Source organism: Perca flavescens, chromosome 9 (assembly GCF_004354835.1).
Source record: "Perca flavescens isolate YP-PL-M2 chromosome 9, PFLA_1.0, whole genome shotgun sequence".
NCBI lineage: Eukaryota > Metazoa > Chordata > Actinopteri > Perciformes > Percidae > Perca > Perca flavescens.
Window position 1 is genome coordinate 24,515,555 of NC_041339.1, and position 10,897 is coordinate 24,526,451.

Below are 10,897 nucleotides of genomic sequence, written 5' to 3' on the forward strand. Positions count from 1 at the left end.
CTATTTTTGCAGAATAAAACAGAAATATCTAATGTAATATCTAAGCGAAGGCCTCAACTAAGTGATGTTAACCCTGAAGATAATCACTCAAGTGAACTGTTTGTTGTCTCACTTCTTTAAAGTGAAGATGGACTTTACTGTGTTCTGTTTGTGTGCATGTTTGCTGCTGTGCTCTACCTGTTGCACTTTGCACGACATGACACCCACCTCTACAGTACCAAGGTTTCTCATAAACAAACCCAACCTTGCTTTTCCACTGCTGTAAGCTGTTGCATCTTCTAATGCATCTAATGCTTCTAATGCAACATTTAAATGATGAATAACAAATAGTTCAACTAAAGTTATTTTTGTGGTGAAAGCAAGCGATATTTGGCAACTATATAAAATAATACATGCTTTTATACATTTAATAATCATTTTATCCCTTTAATCATCTTGTGACCCCTCATATAATAGACCTGGGGGTTCAGGTTGGAAACCACTGCTTTGATCTACAACACAACTTGTTACACACATCCATCTTTTTTACTCAAGAACTAATAACCAAATGTATGTAAGGCTGGCAGTTTTGCACGGATTTGATGTTTATTATTACATAAAGAGTCTAATTTCTAAATATTTTCCCTTATAATTATTAGTATAATTATTATTAACTAATTTTGCCAACATAAAGAGACTTTCAGTGTCTTTAAAGCCACTAAAAGCTACTTAACTCTGTAACTACTGACTCTGCATTTTATTAGTTTAGCTTTTTATGCTAATATCCTCGCTTTTACTGTAATTTGTCTAACATACACTTGTTGCTGACATGTAGTGTAGTGTAATGCAGTGTATAATTATGTATTATGTGTCCTATCCTGTTTGTCCAGTTTGTTTTGTGTAAAAAGCATTAAGGTGCAATACATGAAATGTTAAGATCTGTTTAAAGTAATACTTGGTCCATTACAAATGAAATGAAAAACAGATTTTTCCCTGCATGCTTTAGCTGCCAATTGCCAATTACATTAACATTTCCTCAGAGCTTTTGGGTTGAAAAAAGAGTGTTCTGTAACTTCTGTTTATGTGTTACCTTAATAATCACATACCGCATGTGGTGTCGGACCATACCGTAGGTGTGTGGTTAACATGGAACCTGTTTTCCACTTGACATCAGCAGAAAGAGCAGCTGAATCTAAAAATGTGGTAAGTAAAAGGTTCAGAAGTTGATGAGGGAAATTCATGTAATTTGTTCAGAGCCAATTTTCCCTTCATTGTCCCTAAATATAATTTTTTTACTTTCAGAGGGGAGAAAGTATGAGTGATTTATCAGTGTAGTGTCAGCGGTTGGTAGGAAACTACCAATCATACAGTATGTCTAAAATCTATTTCAGCATGGAAACCTGAAGTATATGTGCTGTCCTAATCATCTCCTCTTTTATCCTGTTTGTGTATAGAGGTCACTGGTGCAACACCATTAAGATATATTTTTTACATCAACATTGCATTAAACCCAGTTGTATTCATTAAAACGTCACTGTCCTGCTAGTCTCGCATTGCCAGAGCTATCTCCACAGCGCTGTGTAATAAGGTCTGGGGACACCACAGATGCATGCTGCGATAGAAGAAAAAAACTCTCTGGGTTGTTTGCATTTCTTTAAACCAATCACAATCATCTTGAGCGGCGTAAAGCACTGGACGCAGCAACGGTGGCTCTGCAGAATAGTCTCAGGAAGGAACTTGCTTTGGTGGAAGATTTGCACCCCGCAAAAGAAAACGCCACATACAATATTTAATTAAGTTGACTGTTGACAGTAACATGAGTTACATAAATTAGCTGGATACATGCTTAAACATTAAACATTATTTGCTCTTACCAGTGTATCGTCGTGAGTAGCCTACTTCGTCCATGGCAATCCCTACCAATCGGTCACAAAACGTCCCAGTTAGATATTAAAAACCATAATCATATTTTTTTGTAAATCTTAACAATCATTCCCCAAAAGAACCACGCAGGCCTGCCTTATTGCACGATCCAAATTTTCTTCAAAACTTGCCATTTTCAGCGTGTAGCTTGCTAGCTCGAAGTTTGTTGTTTTTTCCCAAAGCGAACAGGTTTGAGAACGGCAACACAGAAAGCGGAAGGTGAGGTGCATCCGTCAGGCAATTAGCCTGGAAATGTACTTCTGTTGATCCAGACTACACAGGACACAAACATATCTGAATATTTATTGTCTTTCCAGGACCAGAGCCACTAGCCGTGTAAACATCAACACTCCCCCGGTGCTCTAGACTCCCAGTCCTGGCAGCACAGCTAACTAAGCTAATTAACGTTAGCTGACGGCAGCTAGAGTTAGCAGCAGTTAGCGGTTAGCACTAATCGATAAGCAACAAGTAAGCTAATTAGCTTTATGTCCATCAGGAAACTTAGTAAAAATTTGAGGCAGAACAACCGGAGGACATCAGAGGAAAAAAACTCCAGTTACACCAAAATTGGTAGTGACGTGAAGTGTTACGCACTTCTCCCAGGAGATCGTACCTGCTCACCAAAGTTGCATACTGTAATGCGAAAACAGGCGATCAGGGCACAGAATGGAAATGGCAGAGGCACCATTCTCCATATTACAGGTCACTGTAGCATAGAAATCATTTTTGAATCTATCATTTTAAGGTTAAATAGGTACATAACGTTGCTTTAATGCTGCTGCTCTCTGCTTCTGCACTCACCTAAAGGATTATTAGGAACACCTGTTACATTTCACGTTAATTAAATTTTCTAATCAACCAATCACAGGGCAGCTGCTTCAATGCATTTAGGGGTGTGGTCCAGGTCTAGACAATCTCCTGAACTCCAAACTGAATGTCAGAATGGGAAAGAAAGGTGATCTAAGCAACTTTGAGAGTGGCATGGTTGTTGGTGCAAGACGGGCTAGTTTTAGTATTTCACAATCTGCTCAGTTACTGGGATTTTCACGCACAACCATTTCTAGGGTTTACAAAGAATGGTCTGAAAAAGGAAAAACATCCAGTATGCTGCAGTCCTGGGGGTTGAAAATGCCTTGTTGATGCTAGAGGTCAGAGGAGAATGGGCCGAGTGATGACTCAAATAACCACTTGTTACAACAGAGGTATGCAGCAAAGCATTTGTGAAGCCACAACACAACCACTCATCTCCACTAAAAATAGGAAAATGAGGCTACAATTTGCTCACCAAAATTGGACAGTTGAAGACAGGAAACATGTTAACTGGTCTGATGAGTCTCGATTTTTGTTGAAACATTCAGATGGTAGAGTCAGAATTTGGCGTAAACAGAATGAGAACATGTATTCGTCATGCCTTGTTACAACTGTACAGACTGCTGGTGGTGGTGTAATGGTGTGGGGGATGTTTTCTTGGCACACTTTAGGTCCCTTAGTACCAATTGGGCATTGTTTAAATGCCACAGCCTACCTAAGCATTGTTTCTGACCATGTCCATCCCTTTATGACCACCATGTACCCATCCTTTGATGGCTACTTCCAGCAAGATAATGCACCATGTCACAAAGTTTGAATCATTTCAAATTGGTTTCTCAAACATGACAATTAAGGCAGTACTGAAGGCAAAAGGGGGTCAAACACGCTATTAGTAGGGTGTTCCTAATAATCCTTTAGGTGAATGTATATTCCCTTCCCAGATGCTTTCTTCTCTGACTGGTTGTGTTGAGGGCCAGTCTACCTGAGGCTCAAGCACAAATATTATCTCCTTCCAATTCCCTGCAGCTTTCACTGAGAATTAAAAGCAACCTAGACTGCCCAGAAATTTTCGGTGTGCTTATAAACCCTCAGACTGTGACAGACTCCGCTGGAGTTTCTGAGTTCAACTTCAAACGATATTAACCACTGTGAATAAATATCAAGACAATGCTTATTTAAGCACTATTCTTGTCATATATATTTCTGCAGTACCCAACATAGACTGTATAATTACCCACTCTACTCTCCATGGTACCCACTCTACCTCTAGGCCATTGCTTTAACTTTTCTGATGGGCAGCAAAAGCTTCCCAAACACAACATTTAATGCATGTCATGTCAGTTTCAAGCAAGCACTCAAAAACTGAAACTGCTTCCTGAATATGCATTTTATATGTAATGTATGTCTGGAGAGGGGAAGTTTATCCTTGATGGTCAAAGCTGCAGCTGACACTGCCCTCTAGTGGCAACGAGTCACAGTACAGAAACCACAGATTTACAGTTTTTTTTCGATTGCTAAACGACAGTGGGCACAACTGGAGTCACATGTGCAAAACTCTAACTACAGTCTGCACAGCAGCAGTTCATGTGGACCAAACTCTAGTTCGTTTTTCATTGCTTGAACACAGTTTTCAAAACTCTACACACTTATCCCATGACTTTAACCACAACGTGCACAACACTGTAGATTTACAGCATTTTGTTCAAATGCTAACACACTGCTGTCAAAACTGTTAACCACACATTCAAAACAGAATAGATTTCAGTCTGGTGCCTATCAAACACTGCTGATTGCAATTTTTGCTGAAAGCCTAAGTAGGTGTTTTATTTTAGACTAGTTAGTGAACATATACGGTATTTATACAGAGAAAGCTCAGAAAGCCTTTTTTTGTATACTAACACCAAATAAGAATGAAGCAATTATACACTGTACTGTTTGAGAGAAACAGGTAAAAGATCAAAGATACCAATATGTCCAGGTAAGATGTCTGAGGTTATGTACACAGCTATAAAAAAAAGTGAAAAACACTATATCTTTACAATAGTAAAACTGTGTTCTTACTGTTTTTCCAGAAAGTAATGGCGGTGAAAGCAATGGAAACACCACATTCATTTTTATTTAGAGATGATGCAGACATCCAATGTGATGAAGAAAACCTGCCACATGATGCTGGAGCGAGGCAGGATTAGTCACACTATTCTTTGGTACTGTTACGTATGTACCTTTAGTTTTTTCCCCAGTAATTCCATAAATTACTAGAGACAAAATACTTTATTGAAGAAGACTGCTGAGTTTCATTCCTTCTTTTTTACATTATGTAAAAATTGGTATGCTATACAATCTATATTTTTTCCTTAAATAAACTATTGAGTAGTGTCAAGTCACTCAAATTGTTCAAAATGTAAAGATGAAAAAGTTTGTAATTTCTGTATTGGTGTTTGACGCTACTGTTTTTACCCTCAGTGTGTTCTGAGTGACAGTGTGTGTTATCTCAGTGAGGATTGTGCATAGTGTTTGGCTGCACTGAGCCTGTTTTGCATCTGATGTGAACTGTTTAGCTCAGGTGACTGTTGGTAGTGCAGACTGTAGTTTGAGTTTTGCACATGTGACTCCAGTTGTGCCCACTGTTGTTTAGCAATCGGAAAAAACTGTAATCCACCCTTAAGGGTGCAGTTTTTCATCCAGCTCTCGTGCCTCTTATGAAGTGCAAGGCCACGTTTTTTATTTTGAAAACACAAGACAGACACAAGATGTGTGTAACTTTGCATAAGAAAAGAAATAAGAACAAGAAAAAAAAATAAACTAAGGAAAGTAAATAGTAAAATGACATAAGATGCCAAGACAGTATGAAAACCAGTACATTTATGATACATAGATTAGAAAAATAAATGTAACCTTAAAAACTGAAAAAAAGGAAATATCCAAATCAATATCAGCATTATCATCAGGTAAAACATTTGCTTTAAACCATGACAAACTTCTGCCTCCAAATGTGCAACTTATTTATGGTAATCTAAAATATAAATATATAGATGTACTGTAAGAGTTGGTTTTTCAAAGCCTATGATCCAAAACAATCCAAAATGATAGTTCTCTCTCTGATTATGAGTCAAAAACCATGCTAGAATAGTTCTGACTCAGATACCATCAAATTAAACAAATCAGCAGAGGTATCTATCATGGACAACCTGTTAAACAGCATGTAACAGAGTAAACCATTGAAGTATAGTGTATTCACGGAGGAAGCCAGATAAAAAGACAATTTTAATTTATTTTAATTTATCAACCTGTACAATGTGCGCTAGATGCAACATTGACAGTCATATTGTGTGACATCTTCTTATTTAGTAAGTCTGAGTGAGAAAGAGAAGAGGTATATTTCCCCAAATGTCAAACTGTTCCTTTAAATTGTTGCAATTTTACAAGCTGCTTTTTTCTGTCATTCTTCTCTTGATGTTATTGTATTATTACCCAATAAAGGAATTGCTTAAATACTCAAAAACAAATGCATAATACAATTTCCCATATAGGATTTAACAGTTAAAGGTCCAATATGTAATATATTTACTGTAATAAATAAAAAAATGACCCCAATGCGTCATCAGATATTAAAGAAACATGCTAAGTTTAAATACTATTTTCTCTGACAACAATGTTAATGACAGTATTTTCTCCTTTTGAAATTTTCATTCCGTGATGGAATTTCTGTTTGTGTTTTAGCCTGTGTGTTGTTACCTGTAAAAACGTAAACCCAGCGTGCTACAGCTGTAAGGTTAGTACAGCCATGAAAGCAGCAAACAAACGAACAGGATCAACAGAGATAGATTATACCCGACAAAAAAAAAAAAAGGCGTGAACAGAGATGTAACAAACCCGTCTGGGTAAATATTGGAGATGTATTTGAAAGATGGAGACAACTTAGAGCCCAAAAGGACGCCGAGTTGGCTAGGGTGACCATATTTTGATTTCCAAAAAAGAGGACACTCAGCCCAGCCTTTGAGACACAAATTCCGACAGGCTTCTCAGAGGTTAATGAACATGCTTTATTATGCCTCAATTGTGCAAAAATAACTTCTGTAATAAAATAAAATAGAATCTATAACAACCTACAATAATAGCTCTCTTTTAAAATAAATAAATAATATGAAATAATGTTCTAAATATGACCTCTTCTGTGTTAGAAAATCCAGCTTCAACAAAATATCTCTTAATACCTTTTCAATGTAATAAGATAAATAATAAAGACACTGAAACATATGTGCCAGCTTTGCACATGGTGCACTCCGCCTCCCACTTGTCCGGTCCTGACCGGAACGGTACGTGAGACATTTTTTTTGCAGTTCAACTGTGAAGCTGCACTAGTTGCACTAGTCCTGTTTTATGGTTCTGCGGAGGCTCCACGCAGAGCTTTTGCTGTAGCCTGCTTAGTGGCCTGATGTTTATACTTGTGTGCGTTGACCGGTGTGTGTGTGTGTGAGGAGTGGGTGATCATAGGCGTCGATTTCGGTGGGGACGGTGGGGACGCGTCCCCACCACATTTCGTCATGAGTCATTTTGTACCCACCACTTTTTTTTAAAACCTCGAACTCAATTTAGTTAAAAAAATAAAGTTCATAACACATAGGCCTATAATTCGTGATCGACAGATACCAACAAATCCACAAAAAGCTCTATCCCCCCCCACAGGACAGGCACAGACACAGCCGATCTGCTGCGGACCTTATAGGACATATGAGAACCGTGGGGAGTCAACCCACAGCCGCTCCGCCGACCTGCTGAAAATATGAAGCAGAAATGCTTAATGTCAGATAACATCCATAATAATAGGACTTTCGGTTAGATTATTTGACAGTTTTCAGTGGTTATGATGAGCAATATGAGAGAGAAATTTGGTGATCATTGATTGTTGTTTAGGTAGTCCTGCTACATTCAACCACGTTAAGCTTATAGGCTCTAATGAAGCAGAAACGCTTATCAGATAACGTCCATAATAATAGGACTTTTTCAATTTAACGGGAGAGAGAGGAACAAGAGGGATTAGGAGCATCTTCAGCCAGAGAGGACATTATTTCTTCAGCTTATTCTTGAGTTGTCACCCCGGTTGGAGGTGGGGCTTGCAGCAGGTGAATTGGTCGTGCAATTAACGTCATCGCTACACTATTTCTTAGTAAAACCGAAATTAATTAAACTGCCTTGTTTTCTTTTTACCATGGCTATATGACGCTTACTGCAGAATGGATTTCAAGGACTTTGCGTGCCGATTAATGGCCTCCAATGTTTATATTTTTTCTGCGAATCTTTAAATTAACATGTCCTAAACATGAGTTGAATTTGCACCGCAGCGCCACCACGCCTTGATGCTTGCGTAGTTCGCACCCTGCATTAAACCACGTTAAGCGTTTTAGAATGCCTGTCTAATGGTTGAAAACTTAAGGCTTCGGACCTGCGTAAAAGAGAAAAAAAACATGAATATCATTGTACCCAGCACTTCTGGAAATGCACTTCCAAATGTGTCTCTGTCCCCAGCACATTTAAAACCAAACTGACGCCCATGTGGGTGATATAATAGAACGAGGGAGAAGTGAGAGAGTGACGGTGATTATCTTCAGAATGAGTAGTGACGGCGAGCGAGTACAACTCTAGAGTCATAGTGAGAGAAACAAAAAGTGTCTCCCCTGTGTTTTCTGACCACGATGGGAAATCTTTATCAGGAAACGCTTCGACATTTTGTGTGCAATGCTGCTCCGCTGTCTGCTCTGGTCCCTGTGCGTGCGCGTCGCAGAACCGCCCACAAAGCAGCCTCTCGGGAATTACGTCACACAACAAAGTACCGTAGTATTGTGTGCAAAGCGCCAGTCAATTTAAGTACGCTTAATGGTCCCATGAAAAACAGTGAAAACCGGACATTTTCATGAATTTATAAAACCCTCCTAGACAGTAGGTAAAAAGTGGACATGTCCAGGCAAAAGAGGACGTTTGGTCACCCTAGAGTTGGCTGATTTGCTACTGAACAGGTAAGCATTAGCTTCAGGCTAATTTATCACAGCTACTAGGGAAGGGCATTTTATGTAATTTCAACATTTGTGTAGCTACTCACATTGAATTATATAGCTAGAGTACCCGAGTTGGTTACTCGCAAAAACAATTGAGACACAGCCAGTGAAGTGATCCCAACTGGTCCTGGCTAACGCCGCCATGCTAACCCTGCTAACTGCTAACATTACCGAAGGACCAGGCAAGCGGGCCACGGCTGTTTACAACGTGTAGACTGTTCAGCGGCCGTAGCCGACAACAGTGAGTTATTTGAAGCCAAGAGAGGGAATCCGGAAGAGAGGACTGTGAGTTTGCAGTGTGTTTAGCGATTGTTGGCGTAATTCTAAGCCAATAAAGTGTGTTCAGTCGGGTGGAAAAGGACGGCAAGGTAGTGGTATTTTTAGCGGTTCCTATCGTAATTCTAAGCCGAGGAAGTGTGTCTGTCTGGCGTGTGGAAAGGACTGCCAGGTTGTGGGATTTTTAGCAGTTTCTACGGTAATTCTAAGCCGAAAAACCGTGTCTGTCAGTTGGGTACAGAGCTCCGCGTGAGCACAGGCTTTTATTGTTGTCAATATAGCCAGCATCTAACGTTAGCCACTCCGCTGTGCTGTGGAGTAATGTCTGGCTATGTGAGACAAGTGTCTAGCAACATTGTTGTGGATGCACCGGTCTCAGCCTGGCAACCAACGTGAACTTCGAGTCTGGGGAGGAGGGGGCGGGGGAGACGACTCTCTCCAGTATTTTGAATTTGTACTGCAGTAAACTATTTTAAACACTATCTGTCAGTACTACATATTGCACCTTTAAATAGGTATACCAATAAATGTTGATAAAATAAGCTCTGTAAACTCAAAGTTCATATCCTGCAAATACAGTGGTGTGAAAAAGTGTTTGCCCCCTTCCTCATTTCCTGTTCCTTTGCATGTGTGTCACACTTAAGTGTTTCGGAACATCAAACCAATTTAAACAAAAGTCAAGGACAACACAAGTAAACACAAAATGCAATTTGTAAATGAAGGTGTTTATTATTAAAGGAGAAAAAAAATCCAAACCATCATGGCCCTGTGTGAAAAAGTGATTGCCCCCTTGTTAAAACATACTATAACTGTGGTTGTCCACACCTGAGTTCAATTTCTCTAGCCACACCCAGGCCTGATTATTGCCACACCTGTTCACAATCAAGGCATCACTTAAATAGGAGCTGCTTGACACAGTAAGGTCCACCAGAAGATCCTTAAAAGCTACACATCATGCGAGACCCAAAGAAATTCAGGAACAATTGAGAAAGAAAGTAATTGAGATCTATCAGTCTGGAAAGGGTTATAAAGCCATTTCCAAAGCTTTGGGAATCCAGCGAACCACAGTGAGAGCCATTAAAGACATGGAACAGTGGTGAACCTTCCCAGGAGTTGCCGCCCAAACTTACCCCAAGAGCGCAGCGACGACTCATCAAGAGGTCACAAAAGACCCCACAACAACGTCCAAAGAACTGCAGGCCTCACTTGCCTCAGTTAAGGTCAGCGTTCATGCCTCCACCATCAGGAAAAGACTGGGCAAAAATGGCCTGCATGGCAGAGTTCCAAGGAGAAAACCACTGCTGAGCAAAAAAGAACATCAAAGCTCGTCTCAATTTCTCCAGAACACATCTTGATGATCCCCAAGACTTTTGGGACAACATTCTGTGGACCGATGAGACAAAAGTGGAACTCTTTGGAAGGTGTGTGTCCAAGTATATCTGGCCTAGAAGGAACACTGCATTTCATAAAAAGAACATTATACCAACTGTAAAATATGGTGGTGGCAGTGTGATGGTCTGGGGCTGTTTTGCTGCTTCAGGACCTGGAAGACTTGCCGTGATAAAAGGAACTATGAATTCTGCTGTCTACCAAGAGATCCTGAAGGAGAATGTCCGACCATGTACTTGAAAGCGAACTTGGGTTCTGCAGCAGGACAATGATCCTAAACACACCAGCAAGTCCACCACCGAATGGCTGAAGAAAAAACTTTTTAAAGTCCTGACCTGAATCCTATTGAGATGTTGTGGTATCTTAAAAGGCCGTTCATGCTCGAAAACCCTCTAATGTAACTGAATTAGGACAATTCTGCAAAGATGAGTGGGCCAAAATTCCTCCAGGACGCTGTAAAAGCCTCA